Source organism: Apodemus sylvaticus, chromosome 8 (assembly GCF_947179515.1).
Source record: "Apodemus sylvaticus chromosome 8, mApoSyl1.1, whole genome shotgun sequence".
In the NCBI taxonomy this organism is placed as follows: domain Eukaryota; kingdom Metazoa; phylum Chordata; class Mammalia; order Rodentia; family Muridae; genus Apodemus; species Apodemus sylvaticus.
The window spans coordinates 16,143,845-16,166,847 of NC_067479.1; the positions used below are offsets into that span (position 1 = coordinate 16,143,845).

At 37.2% G+C, this 23,003-nt stretch overlaps 1 pseudogene; it reads left to right on the forward strand.

Annotated features, from left to right (window-relative positions):
* The first annotated feature begins 15,943 nt into the window (after positions 1-15,943).
* Positions 15,944-23,003, forward strand: part of LOC127691147 (glyceraldehyde-3-phosphate dehydrogenase-like) — a 62,406-nt pseudogene continuing 55,346 nt past the window's right edge.

Genomic DNA, 23,003 nt, shown 5'->3' on the forward strand with positions numbered 1-23,003 from the left:
GGCTATTTTCATTGTCCTTGAGTGCCACTCAAAAGTGAGTAATATCTGTGCTTGACATAAACGAAAGTCATCTGAGAGAACAGAACCTCAATTAAGAAAATACCTCCATGAGATTTAGCTTTGTGCTTTCCTGTAGGGCATTTTTTAATTAGTACTTGATGGGTAATTTTAGGTAGTACCATCTTTGGGCTGATGGTCCTGGGTTCTATAAGAAGTCAGACTAAGTGAGCCATTATACGCAAACCATCAAGCAGCACCTCTCCATGGCTTCTGCATGATATCTATTGCCAGGCTTCTGTCTTGTTTGAGTATTCTAACCTGATATTCTTTGAAGATGAACAGTAATATTCAAATATAAAACAAATAAAGCTTTTCCTCCTCAGGTTGCCTTGATCATGGTGTTTCATTATAGTAACAGTAACCCTAACTAATATTGTATCTATTGCTAAAACACCACATATTTCTGACCTGACATGGAGGATTTGACCCGGATCTCATCTGACAGACTCCTGTTTAACACTATCTTTTATACTGCCATGCAAGCTGCCAATAGTGAAAAGCAATCTATTGCCCTACCTAATTGTAGTAAATATGAACAACAACAATGACCAATGAGGCAAGAGAGCGTTAATGGTACAATATTGGCAATTGTGTCAGGTCAGCAACCATCAGCTCTCTAACTAGATTGAAGACTCAATCAACAGAAGGGAAATCATACTTGGTACTGTAAACCTCATCAACTACCCTTGGATAATGAGGGCATAGATATAAGTGACTGTATTAGGAATAGTCACCAAGTTACAACAACAGATAAGCATATATCCTACCCTTCATCAAATGAGTTTATTTTTTTTCAGCCTATGAACACCTATACAAGAAAAATCACAACTAGTCAAAATGCAGAGAGGGACCATAGGGCTCCCATATCAATTAAGTACAGCTCCTTCACCTAAGGACCAGGGAACATTGAAGGAAGATTCTAAGAGTCAGAGGCCCATGAAGTCTGTTGAAAGATTATGTATACTAGATGTGACAGAAACTGCACTCATGAAATATCAACAACATGACTGCCTAAAGAAGACCTGAACATAATCTAAAAGCAGTGAACATTGCAGTGTGACTTCAGAAAATCTCATGGGGTTCATTTAAAGAACAATTATCTGTTACTGAAAGAGAAAGATTTACTTCTTTCACGAGACAAAACTTCCTATTGGTTATCAAATACCAAGTGATCAAACCAAGAAACATATAAGACATACAGATCACTCTAATGAATTCAACAGCTTTCGTTTATATGTACATTCATATATATCTATATATACATATGAATATATATGTGTGTATAGACAAATATTTGCATATTTGAGTCTGTGTGTTTACAACAGTAATTAGAGAAAAGAGGGTTTAAACTTGAGAGGAATATGGAGGACATGGAGGAGAGTCCAAGCCTTTCCTGGGAAAGGTCCATGAATGTAATGCTGACAGCGCTCCTTATGTCAAGGACCTTTGGGAATATTCATGCAGATTTTCTTGGCCTTTCCCAAGGCAATGCCTGGTTCACTTTTTCTTTAATTAGCATTCTTGGCTTTGCTAATGACAGTTGTTGCTTTGTCTGTGGTAGACATTTCTTCAGAATCAGAAAAAAACAAAAGCTTTTGAAAGGTCATTCTTGTTTGTCTATGTGGAATAGGCCATTACTCCACTATTTGTTAATAGTGGTAATGCGGTTGAGTCAACACATGGGACTTGTCTGTGTAAAAGAAGAAATGTCCAGATGTTCTCTTACAGTGGAAACTTAGTTCTGACCAAAAATTTGTCAATGGACCTATTCCAAACAGCAGCTAGATGATTAGCAAAGGGTTAGAAAGATCTTGGTACATTATTGGTTCTAAGACCTAATGAGAATATTCAGAGGTGAGCCTAGCAAGGACAGGGAACTGACTCACATTCCTAATTTTCTGAGAGCCCTGGACATTAGAGTAATTAGAATTCCTGACCAGGATAAGAGGAGATTCTTGGTGCCAATAATTAAAACAGAATTTCCTTGGTATGTTGTCTATTACCTCTCTATACTGTAACTGCAGTTTTTTGTTTTTTGTTTTTTACCAGCGATGGTCATTTGGTTATGTACTAATGTGGTGTGTTAGATACTACCTGGTGACTGAAGCTGTTTCCCCTTTCTTGATACAGTTTATGTGTTACTAGGAAAAACATGCATATTGAGGAGAAGAAAGGGAAAAAGTACAGTGTGCACATTATGGTTAAGTGGAGGAATACACTTATACATGAGAAAATTAAAGAATATACATGAGAAATTAGAAAATGAATGTAAAACTTTTTATGCCATGATAAAATTAGGGGTATGAATAAAGGTGGCCTGAGTTATCTCAATGCCAGAGTGTGTGACCTGCACTTCTTGTTTCAAGTCTTCTTTTCCCCTATTTCCTACATCTTCCTTCCAGTTCTGAAACCAGGGCAGGACTCCAGAAACATGGAAGGGATTTATCGATCATATTAACCTTTAAGTCAGTAGACATGGTTCCCTTTAATGTGAGACAGCCCCCTACAAACAGAGGCCCCAGTAGAGCAACAACTAAATAATAGATATACTTTCTCTCAGCTTGCTTCTTCAAGATGTAGTAATAGTGTTTACATGTTTAAATCAGATTTCCCTTTTCACATCATTAAATTTTCATGTTCATGAGGATATGGAAGTATTTTTAGTTTTTTTTCCCTTTTTAATTAGATATTTGCTTTGTTTACATTTCAAATATTAATATCTTTCCAAGTTACCCCACCAAAAAGACCCTATCCTGTCCCTCCTCCCCCTGCTCAACCCCCCCAATAACCTGACTTGCATTCACCTATTCTGCAGAATCAAGCAATCACAAAACCAATGGCCTCTCCTCTCATTGATGTCTGAAATGGTCATCTTCTGCTACATTTGTAGCTAGAGTCTTGGGACCCTCCATGTGTACTCTTTGGTTGATGGTTTCATCCCTAGGAGCTGGTTGGTACGTATTATTGGTCTTTCTGCAGATTTGCAAACCTCTTAAGCTCCTTGGGTCCTCTCTCAAGCTGCTCCATTGGGGACTCTATTCTCATTCTATTGGTTGGCTGTGAGCCATTGGTATTTTGATCCACTTTCCAATAAAGATCAAAATATCCATACTTTGGCCTTCCTTCATCTTGAGCTTCATGTGGTCTGTGAGTTGTATTTTGGGCATTCTGAGCTTTTGGGTTAATATCCACTTATCAGTGATTTCATACCATGTGTGGTATTTTGTGATTGGATTACCTCACTCAGGAGATAATTTCTAGCTCTATCAATTTGCCTAAGAATTTCATGAATTCATTGTTTTTTTTTAATTTTTTTCTAAATTCTTTGTTTACATTTCAAACGTTTTCCCCTTTCCCACTTCCCCCCACCCTATATGTCCCTTAAGCCTTCTCTACACCCATTCTCCAATCGCCTCCCTTCTTTTTCTCTGTCCTGGCATTCCCCTACAATACTGGACCAGGCCTTTCCAGGATCAGTGCCCTCTCCTTACTTCTTCATGGGGGTCATTTCATATGCTACTTCCCCGGCATGCAATAAGGATACATGCTCCACGGTGTTCATAGCAGCCCTATTTATAATAGCCAGAAGCTGGAAAGAACCCATACATCCCACAATGGAGGAATGTATACAGAAAATGTGGTATATATACACAATGGAATACTACTCAACAATTAAAAACAATGAATTCATGAAATTTGTAGGCAAATTGTTGGAACTGGAAAATATCATCCTAAGTGAGGTAACCCAATCACAAAAGAGTATACATGGAATGCAATCACTGATAAGAGGATATTAACTAGCCCAGGAACTATGAATAGCAAAGAATTAATTGTTTTTAATAGCTGAGTAGTACCACATTGTGTAAATACACCACATTTTTTGTATTTATTCCTCTGTTCAGGGACATCTGGGTTCTTTACAGGTTCTGGATATTATAAATAAGACTACTATGGGCAGTGGTGGCACACACCTTTAATTCCAGCACTTGGGAGGTAGAGGCAGGTGGATTTCTTAGCTTGAGACCATCCTGGTCTACAGAGTGAGTTCCATGACAGCCATGGCTACACAGAGAAACCCTGTCGCAAAAAAAATTACTATGAACATAGTGGAACACATGTCCTTATTACATGTTGGAGCATCTTCTGGGTATATGCCAAGGAGTGATATAGCTGAGTCCTTAGGTAGGGCTATGTCCAGTTTGCTGAAGAACCTCCAAACTGATTTCCAGAGTGGTTTTGCCAGCTTGCAATCCCACCAACAATGGAGGAGTCTTCTGCTTTCTCCACATCCTCTCCAGCATTTGTTGTCCTCTGAGTTTTTGATCTTGGCCATTCTGACTGGTGGAATCTCAGGGTTGTTTTGATTTACATTACCCTAATAACTAAGGATGCTGAACATTTCTTTAGGTGTTTCTCAGCCATCCAGCATTCCTCAGTTGAGAATGCTCTGTTTAGCTCTGTACCCCAATTTTTAATAGGGTTATTTGATTCGCTGAAGTCTAACTTCTTGAGTTCTTTGTAAGTATTGGATATTAGCCCTCTATTGGATGTATGACTGGTAAAGATCTTTTCAGTTTTGTCCTATGGACAGTGACGTTTGCCTTACAGAAGCTTTGCAATACAAATGACAGATGAAATTCTGATTAGAAAAATGTAGAGCATTTAAACTGTTAGTATGAAAAGTTTCTACTAACAGTAGTTTGTAGTCATATTCTCAATTAATAGCAATTACGGCTTCTAATGTAAGTCACATCTATACACAAACACAAAACAAAACAACACATTAGGGACAAGACTCATTTTGGTAGGTATGTCTACTGTTAGTCCTGAAGGCATTATGCAAATAGGCCACCCACACCATAGAGACTTACTAAAATAGTTACCAACCCTACATCCAACAGAGGGCAAATATTTAATATATACAAAGAACACAAGAAGTTAGTCTCCAGAAAACCAAATAACCCTATTTAAAAATGAGGTACAGAGCTAAACAATGAATTTTTGACTGAGGAATATTGAATGGCTGAGAAGAACCTAAAGAAATGTTCAACATCCTTATCCTTAGTCATCACGGAAATATAAATCAAAACAACCCTGAGATTCCATCTCACACCAGTCAAAATGGCCAAGATAAAAAATTCAGGGGACAGCAAATGGTGGAGAGGATGTAGAGAAAGAGCAACACTACTCCACTGCTGGGGGTGTTGCAAGCTTGTACAACCACTCTGGAAATCAGTTGGGTGGTTCCTCAGAAGACTGGGCATAAAAGATAATTTTCAAATAATCCTTAAATTACTGTAATCTACAAAATATATTCAATATTGCTTTCAATGTCTGTCTGAATTTTGGATTAAAGTTGTGGATGCTCATGGGTGGACATTTGGAATCTAGCTTACTACCCACTGCTGTTAAATATTTAGTGAGGTTTAGAACTATTTATACTCAGGTAGATTCTAGAAGCATCATATATGCACATATCTTAAACCAGTCAAATGCATCTATTAATACTAACACACCAGAAGCTTTAGAAATATTCTTTTCCTGAAGAAAGAGACATAGTTGATTCATTTCTGGCACCTTCAGGATTAGCTCAGATGTTCTTTTTATGGCTTAAAATTTCAATAAGTAAGAAAAAAAATCTTAAAATATCGACCAAATAACATATCTTTCTAGAGTTGTTTTTAGTATCTGTTAATTAGTATTAGTATATGTTCTTAAATCTCCGTGGAAATAAAACTAGATATAGAGAATGCAATGCCCATTCGTTATTGTATCTAGATCTTGGGATGGATATCTTGAAGCATAGTGGCTATGGAAAGTTTAGGCCCGAGCAAGTTAGTGCATGGCATTTATCCCAGGAGACTAAGGTAAAGAGATCTCCAAGTTCAAGGTCAGCCTGGGATAAAACAAGTCTCAGATCAAGGCATGGTGGTACAGACCTTATTCTTGGCCACACCTTCTTCTGGGGACCTACATAAGGACCTAGGAAAAAGGAAGATTTGCCATTTACTTGCCAGCAAATCTGTTGGAATCTACTTTGGGGGACTGAGAAACTACTAGATCCTTGGACTTCCCATTCACAGCAAGCCTTTACTGGGGTACTTGGACTACAGACTATAAGTCCTAACAACAGATTTCCTTATTACATTTCATAAGTTCTGTGACTCTAGAGAACCATGACAAATAGACAGAGGCTGGAAAGATGGATCAAGCAATAAAAAACCTTGCTCTCTTTTAAAGCATTTGAAGTCAGGCCCCAGAATCCACAAAGAATGGTTAAAAACTGTCTGACTCAGTTCTGGGGACTCAGATACCCTCTTCTACATTGTGAAGTCATCTAAACACAAGTAGAATAAATGATCACAAGCAAAGACATACACATAGAAATACATACACAAATAAAAAGTAAAATTTTAAATATATAGGGGTGATAACTCAAAATGCTCTAAAGCCTCTTGTGAAAAAAGTAGGAGCCACTGTTCCTGGAAAGGCTCAGTACAGCAGTGTAGGGGAATACCAGGACAGGGAAGTGGGAAGGGATGTATTGGGGAACAGGGTGAGGGAAGAGGGCTTATGTGACTTTTGGGGAGGGGGTATACAGGAAATGGGAAATCACTTGAAATATAAATAAAGAATATATCAAAAAATTCTTTTTAAATGAAATAAAATATTTTTTAAAATATTCTTATCAAAATGTCATAAATCACAGTTTGATTTCCTGTAGAGTTAACCTCCAATTAGTTTTGGAAGAGAAAGTATATATAATTACTTTTGAACTATTAAAACAATTTCAATTTTTTTTAAAAAATAATTGAAAAAAAAGAAAAAAGTAGGAAATATTTTCCAAATTGTTCATATTTAGAACATTTAAGATTTGTAATAGCATTGGGATGCTGATGAATATTTCTTTCTTATCAAATCCCATTTAATGTGTTAATTCTATGGCATATTGAGGAATTCACAAGGTTTTCTTGCTGAGTTTGTTAACATAACCTGTGGAGGAGATGCTAAAGAGACAGAAAATAAAATTAATAGCCATAAGCACATACCTGTATCTAATTAGCTGTTGAGTTAAGCGTCTTCTCTAAAATTTCAAATGATAGAACCATAAATCAATTTCTGCATGAAAAATATTATAGTCTACATAGAAATTGTGTGTGTGTGTGTGTGTGTGTGTGTGTGTGCATGCTGGAAGGACAACAATTTAGGAATATGATTTTTTAATTTAATATTTGAGAAGGTGACAAATAAAACTCACTTGTATTGTGTTTATAGATATAATTGTTTCCCTTTTTGTCCATCAATGCCCTCCCATAAAAATTTAGGGAAAGTCAAGAGGAAGTAGAGTGATTGTAAGAGTCAGAGGAGACAAAGGATACCAGAGGAACAAAGTACTCTCAATCAACTGAACAAGGCACATATGAGCTCACAAAGACTGAAGAAGCAGGTATATGGCTTATGTTGGCCTGACCCAGATCCTCTCTATGTATTTTATTGTTATTGGTTTAGGTTTTATTGTACTCCTGATTGTGAGAATGAGTGGGTCTCTTGTGCTGCCGTTGGGGACTCTTTTCCTTCTGTTGTGTTGTCATGTTCAAATCACCACATTATATTTTAATTCCTCAAGTTTGGTTCTTATCTCTTAGAAGCCCACTCTTTTCTAGTATGAGACAGAAAGGAAGTGCGTCTGAAGGAAAGAGGAAGTGTAAAGGAACAGGGTAAGTTCTAATCAATATATGAGAAGAGAATCTATTTTCATTAAGAGAAAAATAAAAATACATAATTCTTCCTCTTCCACAAAACATCACATATTATGGAAGAATATATATTCCCAAAGAAGGAAATATAATATTTTTATGAATATAGTGGAATATAAAGATAAGAAAAACAACATGTTAACTAAAAATAAAAATAATAATCAGAGTCATAGAACATCCTTTATAATAACAGAAAGATAAAGGACTTTGTCATGTTGATTGATCTGAAGTACTATCATTTAAGATTCAATAGATAATAGGAGAAATGCTTCTGTTTTGAGTATTACTTTTCTACCAACATACAGAAACACACCTAGAAGATAGTTTCCACAAGTGTAGCTACATGAGGCACTCTATTCTGAAAATTTGTTATGCTTATCTAAGGTGGATCTTTCTGCAATTGATGTAAGCATCAAAAAAAAAAAAAAAGAGAGTAAGTACTTGAGACTATTTCCCTTCTCCAAATAGAGGAAAGATGGTGGTCACACAAGACATGCTATCATCATATACATACATTCTTAAAATCTGAGGATATGGAATGGATAATAAGGATTGTGTTACAAACCAGGGAAGGATTCATTACATCCTAAGGAGTGTTTTAGAGTAGGTTGTAGGTGGTTGTTTCTAACCCATTAATTTATTATGTCTTCTCTTAAGATAATTTGAACACTTTTATAAAAGCCTCCTGACTTAAAACAAACTGTTGACCTCCAGTCATTTTTCCCTTCAGCTGATATGAGCTATCACCTTTTTAATCTACTCTGAGCCTCATGCCAACTCGAAGCCTCAATTTGCTCCTATTCTCCTAGTGTACAATTAATGTCACCAAATGAAAATGTTCATTCACATGTCATCCTGCAAAATAATAGTGTCAACTGGATTCATCAAAATGTTATCTTTGAATCTCATTTTATGTTGAAAACTATTGTATTGTAGGAGAAACTATAACAAAGAAAATAAAGCAAAACTGAAAGATAAGTGAGCATAAAATGAGCCCTAGCAGCAAGCACTAGCTTGAGCAACAAAACCCAAATAAGTTACACATCAGCAGAGATGAGAAGAGAGGCTTTCAAGCCATTGATTTATTATATAAACAAATGGAAGAAAAAAGCCACAAAGGATGCTGAATTGAAAAAAGAACAAGAATTTATTTTCATAATAAAAGACATAGGGCTAACATAATTCTGTGTGCTAGCACTTGCTTGGCATGTGTAAGTCTGTGTCTTCTCTCTCTCATTCTCTCTCTCTCTCTCTCTCTCTCTCTCTCTCTCTCTCTCTCTCACACACACACACACACACACACACACACACACACACAGAGAGAGAGAGAGAGAGAGAGAGAGACACACACACATACATACACACACATACATTCTGAAAATCTGTGGATATTGCTCCATTGGAAGGGTGGTTGCCTAGTAAACACAAGATCCTGGGTTTGGTCCCTAGCCGCAGATACACCAACCATACACAAGCAGTCCCACAATTCAGGAGATGAGGAATAGAAAGTTAAGAAATTTAATATATTTCTTGGCGACATAATATGTGAGCCAAAGTGAAATACATAAATATATGTAACCTGGTCTCAATACTACTACTACTACTACTACTACTACTACTACTACTACTAAGAATAATAATGTTCTCAGTGCACTCAAAATTGTGTTTATCTTCAGAACTTGCTATATCTAGTTAGTTAAGTAATTTAGATCATATAATAAAAGATAAGAAAAGTTCATTGGATACAGGTAAAACTACATACTGAAAAGCATTCATTTGAAATTTCAGTTTTGAATTCTCATAACACATACTGTGAAAATCATCTGGTACAGACATTTTTATTTATATGGTGATAGACTAAGATTATATTGCTTGCTCCTTGTAATGCTAGGAATAAAATCCAAAACTTTAAGTATGTAGGTAATTGTTCCAACACTGAAAAATCATAAGCCTTGAGTTATCAACACTTCAACATGGCCGTGAATTAGAACTCACTAACCTCTCTTGGCTGACCTCAAACACAGACTCTTGTGGCTTGTTTTTTCAGTGTGTACCAGCACACACAGTGGAAATACTCATAGTTTCCAGTTTTATGTGAATAAAGTGCTTCCATTATTTTATTATTTCTTTCAATTTGGCACATTTTATTTTTCTACTTGAAATTTTATTTTTCACACTATTAACTCAAGTTTATATTTAAATGAACGTTTAGTAAAACTGATGTTTGCCTTTTTCCTTTACATTTTAGTTTAATTATTTTTTTCTAATAAGTGCCATGATACATAACAACATTTGCATGTGATCCACCTGACTCAAGTTTGTTTTTTGTTTGGTATCTCTATTGTCTCAGTCCTTATTAGTTTCAGCATTTTGGCTTGGATTTTCAGAGGCCACATAAATTATTACTTTTAATTTACATATGTTAGACTAAGTCTTCCTAAAAAAATTCTCAGTTGGCTAATAATTTATTTCTTTACATTTCAGCATCCCCATAGTTTTCTTGATTTTCTATACTCCAATTATTCTAACATTTATATGATTTAGATTTTAAGTTATATGATGTATCTATTTTTTGATACAGATTTCACTTTCTCTTCTACATGATATAAATTGACAGTGTACAAATACAATTCCTCGTTGGCAACAAAATATCCTTTCCTGGCATCATCACATGTGATTTAGTCTCTCACTATAAATGGTAATAAATAACACTCATTCTAGGTTTCTACCTTTAAGTTCACATCTTTTATTTCCAAAATAAATAACCTAATTGGCATAATAACTTGTGGTGGAAGTCATTGACTGACCACTCTGTGATACATACTCCATCACATTTTAAATCATGGCTTCACGTAGCATCACACAATAAGGAACTGTGTTACATAGGACAGCAATGTCGCATACATGCATGTTTGTGTTCTGTACTGCTCTGATCCAAATCATGAGTGGAAGTGAGGCTGGAAAAATGCAATAAACATGACTCTGTTGCTATGATACAACAACATGAACAAAGACAACTTAAAGAACATAGATAACATTGACTTTTTCTTTCTTCTTTGCTTTCTGGGGTTTTTTGTTTGTTTGTTTTATTTTCCTTCCCATTTCAGAAATATAAGTGTCAATTGTGGCAGTCAGGCTTAGAAATAAGTGACAGGCATAGTATCAGATGAAGGAAGCACTGAGAATACAAATGTGAACCGGAAGAGAGAAAATAATGGAAAAAGGACAAGGCAATACACTCTCAAAACTTACCTCTAGTTATGTGCTTCTGTCTGCAAGTTTATACACAAAAGGCTCCATAACATTCTACAAAACATCACCAACGACTAGAAACCATGGGTTCAAATATGTGAGCCTATGGGGGACATTTATCATTCAAATTAAATCATCAGCCTAGTGAATTAATCTTTCTCCAATGGAAGAAGATGATAACTTTCTATAAAATATTCCCTTTCTCCCTTTCCTTCCTTCAAATCCTTCAATGGGCATTTCTTCATATCTTTCAAATTCAGGGTCTTATTTTTATTAATTAATTGATTAATTAATATATTGTTTCAAATTTATGGTTTTATTTTTATTATTTTTATTACTTCACACACTTAATTAAAAATCACTAAATACTATTTTTAATATATTATTAATATGCTAAGAATATATCTCACATTTTCATTTAAAATATAATATATACATATATATATATACACACACATGTATACATATATATGCATCTAAAACATTCCATGTAACTCTCTTGTTCTCTATCAATGGAAGGATTCTTTTTTTATTAAATATTTTTATTTTCTTTTATTTATTTATTTTTTTAATATTTTTATTTTCTATATTATTTGTTTATATTCCAAATGATTTCCCCTTTCCCAGATCCCCCCTCCCCATATGTCCCATAAACCTTCTTCTCGCCATCCATTCTCCAATCACCTCCCTCCTTTTTCTCTGTCCTTATATTCCCCTACAATGCTAGATCAATCCTTTCCAGGATCAGGACCCTCTCCATACTTCTTCATGGGAGTCATTTGTTACGTGATTTGTGCCTTGGGTATTCAGAGCTTCTGGGCTAATTAATATCCACTTATCAGAGATTGCATTCCATGTGTATTCTTTTGTGACTGGATGACCTCACTTAGGATGATATTTTACAAATCAAACCATTTGCCTAAAAATTTTGTGAATTCATTGTTTCTAATTGCTGAGTAATGTTTCTAATTCCATTGTGTAAATATACCACATTTTCTGTATCCATTCCTCCTTTGAGGGGCATCTGGGTTCTTTCCAACTTCTGGGTATAATAAATAAGGCTGCTATGAACACAATGGAGCATGTGTCTTTATTGCATGCTGGTGAATCCTTTGGGTATATGCCCAGGAGAGGTATAGCAGGGTCCTCCAGAAGTGTCATGTCCAGTTTTCTGAGGAACCTCCAGACTGATTTTCACAGTAGTTGTACCATCTTACAGCCCCACCAGCAGTGGAGGAGTGTTCCTCTTTCTCCACATCTTCGCCAACACCTGCTATCTCCTGAGTTTTTGACCTTAGCCATTCTGACTGGTGTAAGGTGAAATTTCAGGGATGTTTTGATTTGCATTTCCCTAATGAATAATGATGTTGAGCACTTCTTAAGGTGCCTCTCGGCCATCTGAATCTCTTCTGGTGAAAATTCTTTGTTTAGATCTGTACCCCATTTTTTAATAGGGTTATTTGGTTCCCTGGGGTCTAACTTCTTGAGTTCTTTGTATATATTGGATATTAGCCCTCTCTCAGATGTAGGGTTGGTGAAGATCCTTTCCAATTTGATGGTTGCCATTTTGTCCTTTTAGCAGTGTCCTTTGCTTACAGAAACTTTGTAATTTTATGAGGTCCCATTTGTCAATTCTTGATCTTAGAGCATAAGCTATTGGTGTTCTATTCAGGAACTTTTCCCCAGTGCCCATGTCCTCAAGGGTCTTCCCCAGTTTCTTGTCTATTAGTTTCAGTGTGTCTGGTTTTACATGGAGGTCCTTGATTCACTTGGAGTGAAGTTTAGTACATGGAGATAAGAATGGATCAATTCGCATTCTTCTGCATGCTGACCTCCAATTGAACCAACACCATTTGTTGAAAAGGCTATCTTTTTTCCACTGAATGTTTTTATCTCCTTTGTCGAAGATCAAGTGACCATAGGTGTGTGGATAAATTTCTGGGTCTTCAATTCTATTCCTTTGGTCCACTTGTCTGTCACTGTGCCAATAACATGCGGTTTTCAACACTATTGCTCGATAGTATTGCTTGAAGTCAGGGATACTGATTCCTCCAGAATTTCTTTTGTAGTTGAGAATAGTTTTAGCTATCCTTGGTTTTTTGTTATTCCAGATAATTTTGAGAATTGCTTTTTTTTAACTCTGTGAAGAACTTAGTTGGGATTTTGATGGGGATTGCGTTGAATCTGTAGATTGCTTTTGGCAAGATGGCCATTTTCACTATATTAAGCCTGCCAATCCAAGAGCATGGCAGATTTTTCCATTTTCTGAGGTCTTCTTCGATTTCCTTCTTCAGAGACCTGAAGTTCTTGTCGTATAGATCTTTCACTTGTTTGGTTAGAGTCACACCAAGATACATTATATTGTTTGTGGCTATTGTGAAGGGTGTCGTTTCCCTAACTTCTTTCTCAGGCTGCTTATCCTTGAGTATAGGAAGGCAACTGGTTTGCTTGAGTTGATTTTATAACCAGCCACGTTGCTGAAGTTGTTTATCAGCTGTAGGAATTCTCTAGTGGATGTTTTCGGGTCATTTAAGTAGACTATCATGACATCTGCAAATAGTGATAATTTGATTTCTTCCTTTCCAATTTGTATCTCCTTGACCTCATTATGTTTTCTAATTGCTCTAGCTAGAACTTCAAGTACTATATTGGAAAGATATGGAGAGAGAGGACAGCCTTGTCTAGTCCCTGATTTTAGTGGGATTGCTTCAAGTTTCTCTCCTTTTAGTTTGATGCTGTCTACTGGTTTGCTGTATATTGCTTTAAAGATGTTTAGGTATAGGCCTTGAATTCCTGTTCTTTCCAAGACTTTTAGCATGAAAGGATGCTGAATTTTGTCAAATGCTTTTTCTGCATCTAATGAGATGATCATATGTTTTTTTTTCTTTGAGTTTGTTTATGTAGTGGATAGCATTGATGGATTTCCTTATATTGAACCATCCCTGCATCCTTGGATGAAGCCTACTTGATTATGGTGGGTGATCGTTTTGATGTGTTTTTGGATTTGGTTGGCAAGAATTTTAATAAGTATTTTTGCATCAATATTCATAAGAGAAATTGGCCTAAAGTTCTCTTTCTTTGTTGGATCTTTGTGTGGTTTCGGTATCAGTGTAAGTGTGGCATCATAGATCGAGTTGGGTAGAGTTCCTTCTGTTTCTATTTTGTAGAATAGTTTGAAGAGTATTGGTGTTAGGTCTTCTATGAAGGTCTGATAGAATTCCACACTGAAGCCATCTGGTCCCATGCTTTTTTTGGTTGGGAGACTTTCTGTGACCCTTTTTATTTCTTCAGGTGTTATGGGACGGTTTAGATGATCTATTTGATCCTGATTTAGTTTTGGTGTCGGATATCTGTCTAGGAAACTGTCCATTTCCTCCAGATTCTCCAGTTGTGTTGAGTGTAGGCTTTTGTAGTAGGATCTAATGATTTTTTGAATTTCCACAGTTTCTGTTGTTATATCTAACTTTTTATTTCTAAGTTTGTTAATCTGTATACTGTCTCTGTGCCCTTTGGTTAGTCTGGCTAAGGGTTTATCTATCTTGTTGATTTTCTCAAAGAACCACCTCCTGGTTTTGTTGATTCTTTGTATTCTCTTTGTTTCTACTTGATTGATTTCGGCCCTGAGTTTGATGATTTCCTGCCTTCTACTCCTCCTGGGTGAAATAGCTTCTTTTTGTTCCAGAGCTTTCAGGTGTGTCATTAAGCTCTTAGTGTATGCTCTCTCCATTTTCTTTTTGGAGGCACTCAGGGCTATGAGTTTTCCTCTTAGCACTGCTTTCATTGTGTCCCACAGATTTGGGTATGTTGTGTCTTCATTTTCATTGTGTTCTAAAAAGTCTTTAATTTCTTTCTTTATTTCTTCCTTGACTAAGGTGTCATTGAGTAGAATATTGCTCTGTTTTCATGTGTATGTGGGTTTTCTGTTGTTTTTGTTGCTATTGAAGACTACTTTTACTCCATAGTGATCTGATAGGAGGCATGGGATTAGTTCGATCTTCTTATATTTGTTGAGGTCTGTATTGTGACCAATTATGTGGTCGATTTTGGAGAAGGTACCATGAGGTGCTGAGGAAAAGGTATATTCTTTTGCTTTAGGATAGAATGTTATATATATACATATCTGTTAAATCTAATTGGTCCAAAGCTTCAATTAGTTTCATTGTGTCCCTGTTCAGTTTCTGTTTTCCTGTTCAGTCCATTGAGGAAAGTGCAGTGTTGAAGTTACCCACAATTATTGTGTTAGGTGCAATGTGTGCTTTGAGCTTTAATAAAGTTTCTTTTATGAATGAGTGTGTCCTTGCATTTGGAGCATAGATATTCAGGATTGAGAGTTTTTCTTGTCGTATTTTCCTTTGATCAGCAAGAAGTGTCCCTCAGAGTTGCTTCTGATGACTTTGGATTGAAAGTCAATTTTATTTGATATTAGAATGGCTACTCCAGCTTGTTTCCTGAGACCATTTGCTTGTAAAGTTGTCTTCCAGCCTTTTACTCTAAGGTAGTTTTTTGTCTTTGACACTGAGGTGTGTTTCCTGTATGCAGCAAAATGTAGTGTCCTGTTTACATATCCAGTCAGTTAATCTATGTCTTTTTATTGAGGCATTGAGCCCTTTGATGTTAAGAGATATTAAGGAATAGTGATTATACTTCCTCTCATTTTGATGTTATTTTTTTAAATTTTATTGGTTATCTTCTTTTGGGTTTGATGAAAGAAGGTTTCTATCTTGCTTTTCCTAGGGTGAAGTTTCCCTCCTTGTATTGGTGTTTTTCTCCTATTATCCTTTGTAGGGCTGTGCTACGGACTGCACTAAACTGGGCGAGTCACCACCCAGGGAAATTCAGGGCTTTGGTATTCAGGAAGGCACAGGTGCGACAAGATGACAGACAGACACACCAGAGAGCGGTTTGAGTCTGCTGTAACTTTACTTTTTGTCAGGGATATTTATAATACATTGAGGAACAGATCAAGGTTGGCATACCTCCAGAAACACTCAAACAATTGCTAAACAAGGTACATTTCCATCTTAATTAGAACAGCAAGTAGACATGAGATGATGCCCACAGGAAGCTTACTCTGTGAACCATCATCAAAAGCAAACTATGATCATGAACCTCAGACATATATCGTTCAATTCTAACATGTGGTTACTTATTAAAGTTGTGTTAATAATCAACAGGAGAACTTGGGCCTACAGACCAATTTGTATGCTTAAAGCCTTCTTCTGTCATCAAAAGTCAAAATGCTTTAAAAATGAACACATATACATTACAAGAGCCTTCTCTACTGCTTTGGACAGCAAACACCACGGTGGTCTGGCTCAAGCTAATTTATGTCCATAATCTCAAGAAAATTATAGGACCTTTTAACAGTCAATGTTTCTTATCCATCTATTCATTAAGTTTAGGACTGGAAGCAGTAGGCATAATCACCACATCCTCTTTTTCTTTCCACTGGAATACCAAGTTCTCTTTTATCAACTAACCACCTTATAGGCTGGCATCGTGCTGTATATACAATTAAGAATTGGAAGAAGAAAGACCCAGTGCAAAACCCATAACCCAGGAAGTGCAATATCCTTAGAGAACATCAAGGCCCTTTCTTAGGCCAGAGGTGGGCACACTGCCAGGGACCTCCAGGGAGCCTAGCCCCGAGGGGCATTTTTCTCCCTTCTGCCTTAATGATGTACTGTCATGTCACACAGACAACACTGGAGTTGGTGTGGCAGGGTTGGGTTTGTGGATAGATATTGTGTAAACTTGGTTTTGTCATGGAATATCTTAGTTTCTCCATCTATGGTGACTGAGAGTTTTGCTGGGTACAGTAGTTTTGACTGGCATTTGTGTTCTCTTAGAGTCTGCATGAGATCTGCCCAGGATCTTCTAGCTTTCAGAGTTTCAGGTGAGAAGTCTGTTGTGATTCTGATAGGTCTTCCTTTATATGTTACTTGGCCTTTTTCTCTTACTGCCTTTAATATTCTTTCTTTGGGGTTTTGATTATTATGTTACTGGAGGTATTTCTGTTCTGGTCCAGTCTCTTTGGAGTTCTGTAGGCTTCTTGTATATTCATAGGTATCTCTCTCTTTAGGTGCTGTGGCCCAGGCTGTTCAGTTTCCAAAGCAGACTCCTGAAGGCTCCTGCCCGGGTTCTGCTGGACTCACCAAAGCACACTGACTCCTCCCAGCTGGCCTCCTGAGTGCCCCTCTGGCCTCTTGCAGGGCCTGGAGATGTGGTGTTGTAGCCCAGGCTGTTCTGGATCCTGAAGTGGAAATCTGAAGGTCCCGCCAGAGGCCTCAGGACTGGAACCTAACCTCTGTCGGAAGGATTCTTTATACTTGACAGAAACTTGCTTTTTATAAATGTCTTCAAATATATTAATGTTTATGAGATAACGGAAAAGGAGAAATTATGTGACTTATACCGTGACATGCTTTTAGTGGAAAAGGCTGTTTTTATAAATATTTCTTTTGAAAACAATATATTTCCTAAGCAGTGATGACTTAATGGATGATGGAACATTAGCATTAACATTCCTTGCTTTAGTGGTCATGTAACTGCCCCAGAATTGAATTATATTAGGTAATATGGGCATTTTCACTTGAAAGCATAATGTTGTATTTTACTGTGACTATTGAAATTTTTCTAAATTTGTTGATATGCTTTCTGATATTTAGTCATTTATTTTTGAATTTATGTTATCAATCTATAGTGACATCAATATTAAACTATTATGAAACTGTAATATTTCAAATTTTTGAATCCTAATTTTATCATATATATCTGCCACATAGAAAAGCTTTATTTATCAAAACTAAGAAAAAGATTATAAAACAATGGATTACTACACAAAAATTAAAAATAAAAATTTAAAGTTTCTTTTAATTGTGACTATTCATTATATTACCAAATTACATATATTACATTGATTTTTGCATTTGTTTGTAACTATGCCCTGATATTTTTCCCTCTTGAAAGAAAATAGTATTTTAGTGGAGTCCACAGTTAAGAGACTTTGAATTTTTAAGAGACTTTGTATTTTTAAAAATATTGGATATTTTGAAGGGATCAAACTTTTAATATGCAAAACCCGTGGGAGTTTTAAAATTATTTAGATCTTGGAGATGAATAAGAAAGTAACAGTTGAGGCTTAATAGTGATGTGCTAGTGTGTCAAGCCGACAAGGGGTCAATTGTGCTAGCTGGTTTTGTGTGTCAACTTGACACAAGCTGGTGTTATTACAGAGAGAGGAGCTTCAGTTGGGGAAGTGCCTCCATGAGATTCAGCTGTGGTCATTTTCTCAATTAGTGATCAAGGGGGTAGGGCCCCTTGTGGGTGGTACCATCCCTGGGCTGGTAGGCTTGAGTTCTATAAGAGAGCAGGCTGAGAAAGCCAGAGGAAGCAAGCCAGTAAGAAACATCCCTCCATGGCCTCTACATCAGCTCCTGTTTCCTGACCTGCTTGAGTTCCAGTCCTGTCTTCCTTTGGTGATCAACAGCAATGTTTCCACAGTATAAGCTGAATAAACCCTTTCATTGCCAACTTGCTTCTTGGTCATGATGTTTGTGCAGGACTAGAAACCCTGACTAAAACAGGAGGAAGTTAGAATCTCACTTCCTATTATATCATTATAATAGGAATATCATTATTATAGGAATCTCACTTCCTATTATATCATTATAATGAAATAGTATTAGGAAGGGGAAACTGGGTGGGATTGGGGATGGGGGAGAGAATGGGGAGTTCAGGATCAGATGTGGGGATGGACACTAGAAAGGGCCAGAGGGCCAGGAGAATGAATGTAAATCTGCAGTTGCTGATGGTAGCAAGCTAGGAGGAATCTCTAGGAAGCCCCAGAGACCTGGAAAGGGGGAGGTGCCTGGAAGTCAATTCAGTGATCTTAGCCCAGACACCTAAGAGGGGAGATATGGAAACTTTAGAGGACAGTTCCTGTAGCCAGAAAAGATCTCCAGTGGTAGGATAAGGGCAACAAATCACACAGAACACTTGTTCAAAAGTTTGTCCTGTATAAAAGAATTAGAAGCACAAAGATGAAGACGAGATTGAAGGAGTGAACAACCTATAACAGTCCCAACTGAAGATCAATCTCATGGCCAAGTCACAATCCATGATACTCTGTTATGCTTGCAGAGAGGAACCTAGAAAAACTGTCTTCTGAGAGTCCCTTCCCAGTATCTATCTAAAAAGAGGTAGGTATCCACAGCTAAACATTGGATGCAGATCCAGGAAGCTTAAGGGAGAGTTGGAGGAAGGATTGAAGGGGATTGGATCTCAAAAGGCTGATCAAGAGAGTTAACTACCCTGGACTCCTGTGAGCTCTTAGAGGACTGAGCTACCAACCAAGAGCATGCAGGGGCTGGACCAAGAACCCCAGCACATATATAGCAGATGTGCAGCTAAGTCTCCATGTGGGTCCCCCAACAACTGGACCAGGGGCATCCGTAAATCTGGAACCAAACTGTGGAATCTGTTTCCCAACAGGACTGCCTACTCTGGCCTCACTGGGAGAGGATATCCGTAACCCTTTAGAGACTTGATGTATCAGAGTGATGGGATATCGGTGGAGCATCCTCTCAGAATAAAATGTGCGGGGTGTGGGGGAGGGTGGAACTTCAGGAGGAGGGCAGCATTCGGGATGTAAATAAATAAATTAATTAAATAAAAATAAAAAATAGCAAAATGCTAATAATTTTTGTGATTATAAAATATTTGTCTATGTATTTTATATAAAGTATTTATCAAAGAGGCAAAATTTTTTCATTTCAATTTTTAAAACTTAATGTCTTCCTATTGATATTACAGACTTATGCTAGCAGTGTGACAAAATTGGTAATGTTTGTTTCAGAATTGTCACTGTAATGCTTGAACAACTGGCAAGAGAAACAAGTAAAGCAACTCTCCTGCAGTACATATCGGTCCAATTTTCTGGAGAGCACACCCGGGGTGGGGAGGGGAAAAGAGGCAAGTGACTTAGTGTGATAACTGGCTATATGCAATGTCTCCATACATAAGTAATAACTTTTGCTAGAAAGACTATCCCTTGTGTTAGAATGTTATTAGCAGAGAATCCCAGTATTGGAGTATTTTGTTTAAACAAACTCAGAATCTAAAGACTTATGAGACTATGAGAAATATGAGTGATGTTGTGGCATCAAACGAAAATATTTCTTAATTGCCTCCTGTTGTTAGTCATATATCATGAAGCAGTTACAAGTTCTTCATTAAACTGCCATTACAGTTCCTCAGTATGAAAGTTATACTCACAAAGCTATGTTTTTCAAGAGAGTTTCCTTGTTTTGTCTATGACTTTTCAAGGATGGTATCTTTGAAATTATTGAGAAAGCTGACAGGGCAGAAGAACTAACTTATGTGTGAGTAATTCAATAGTTTAACTTTCTTTTCTTAGCCCAGATTTTTGTCCTTGCAATATACATCATTCTGAACACAACACAAATTATTACTCTGCAAGAAAAAAATATTACTTTTCATATTCATTTTATTTTATCATGAAAATATCAATAATTTATAAGCAATATTCATGGAGTAATTTTTTTCTCTGTTACTTCTGTCTTTTATCATTTTTTAATACTAATAGCTTTTTAAAACTTTCCTCACATAGGCAGTTCATCTGCCAGCCAGTCTGGAGTGAGGACTGTGTCCTGTGCAGAGAGCAGCAGAGGGAGCAACTCCCTGCGGACATCTTCACGGCCCACCAGTGCAGAAAAGCATCACCAGGTACTGTATTATCCACAGCTTAAGATCTCTGGGGGTGCAAACCGCCAGGGGTCTGCCTGCGCCCAGGACCTGAGCACATAGGCTGTTCATCTGCCAGCCCGTCTGTCATGGGACCTGTGTCCTGCACGGAGAGCGGCAGGGGGAGCGACTCCTGGCAGCCATTTTACCTGCCTGCCAGGGCAGAAAAGCATCACTAGGTACTGTATTATCCTGAGGTTAAGATCTCTGGGGGTGCAAACTGCCAGGGATGTGCCTGCTCCCAGGACCTGAGAACATTGGTGGTTCATCTGCCAGCTGGTCAGTCGTGGCGCCTGTGCCCTACTGGAGAATCAACATGGAACTGACTGCCCCCCACCCCAGCCACCATCTTCGCTCCATGACAGAGCAGTCCAGAAACACCTGGTTCATCTTGACAACCCAAGTATAACATTTCTTGAAGCAAGACTGATCAAGGCTCCAAAGACACAAAAAAGGAAGGCAGCATATCAGCAGTCTGTGCCAGAGGAAACCCAGTCATCCAGTATCACAGAAATAGCCTTAAAGGTCCACAGTAGGTTGAAGCACCAGCCAGTGAAAATAAGACAATCTAACACCAGTAAGAACTAGATGGCTAATGGCAAATGGAGAAACATTACTAACAGAAACAAAGGCAGTATGGCAGCATCTGAACCCAATTCTCCAACAACAGCAAGTCCTGGATACCCCAACACACCAGAAAAACAAGAGTTGGATATAAAATCACTGGTAAGGATGCTGTTAGAGGAACACATGAAGGACATAAATAAATCTCTTAAAGAAAGAATCTCAGATACCATAGAAACCATGAACTCAACAGTCAAAGAAAATGCAAAATGCAAAAAGCTTGTAACCTAAAACATCCAGGAAATCAAGGACACAATGAGAAAGCCAAACCTAAGGATTATAGGTATAGACGAGAGTGAAGATTTACAACTTAAAGGGCCAGCAAATATCTTCAATAAAATTATGGAAGTAAACTTCCCTAACCTAAAGAGAGAGATGCCCATGAATATATAAGAAGCCTACAGAACTCCAAAGACACTGGACCAGAACAGAAATACCTCCTGTCACATAATAATCAAAACCCCAAATGTACTAAACAAAGAAATGCTTAGGGCACTAAGAGAAAAGGGGCAAGTAACATATAAAGGAAGACCTATCAGAATCACAACAGACTTCTCATCAGAGACCATGAAAGCTAGAAGATCCTGGGCAGACCCCATGCAGACTCTAAGAGAACACAAATGCCAGCCAAGACTACTATACCCAGCAAAACTTTCAATCACTATAGATGGAGAAACCAAGATATTCCATGACAAAACCAAATTTACACAATATCTTTCCACAAACCCAGCCCTACAAAGGATAATAGGGGGAAAACACCATTACAATGAGGGAAACTATACCCTGGAAAAAGCAGGATATTAAACTTCTTTCATCAAACCCAAATGAAGATAACCACACAAGTATAAAATTAACATCAAAAATGATAGGAAGCAATAATCACTATCCTTGATATCTCTTAACATCAATGGACTAAATTCCCCAATAAAAAGACATCGACTAACATACTAGTTATGTAAACAGGACCCTACATTTTACTGCATACAGGAAACACACCTCAGTGTCAAAGAAAAAACTACCTAAGAGTAAAAGGCTGGAAGAAAATTCTACAAGCAAATGGTCTCAGGAAACAAGCCGGAGTTGCCATTCTAATATCAGATAAAATTGACTTTCAACCTAATGTCATCAAAAGAGACATGGAATGACACTTCTTGCTGTTCAAAGGAAAAATCCAGCAAGAAGAACTCTCAATCCTGAATGTCTGTGCTCCAAATACAAGGGCGCCTTCATTCATAAAAGAAACTTTACTTAAGCTCAAAGCACACATTGCACTTAACACAATAATTGTGGGTGACTTCAACACTCCACACTTATCAATGGACAGATCAGGAAAACAGAAACTAAACTGGGAAATAGTGAAACTCTATGAAGCTTTGGATCAATTGGATTTATCACACACACACACACACACACACACACACACACACACACACACATATATATATATATATATATATATATATATATATAACTTTTCATCCCAAAGCAAAAGAATATACCCTTTTCTCTAAGCACCACACGGTACCTTCTCCACAACTGATCATA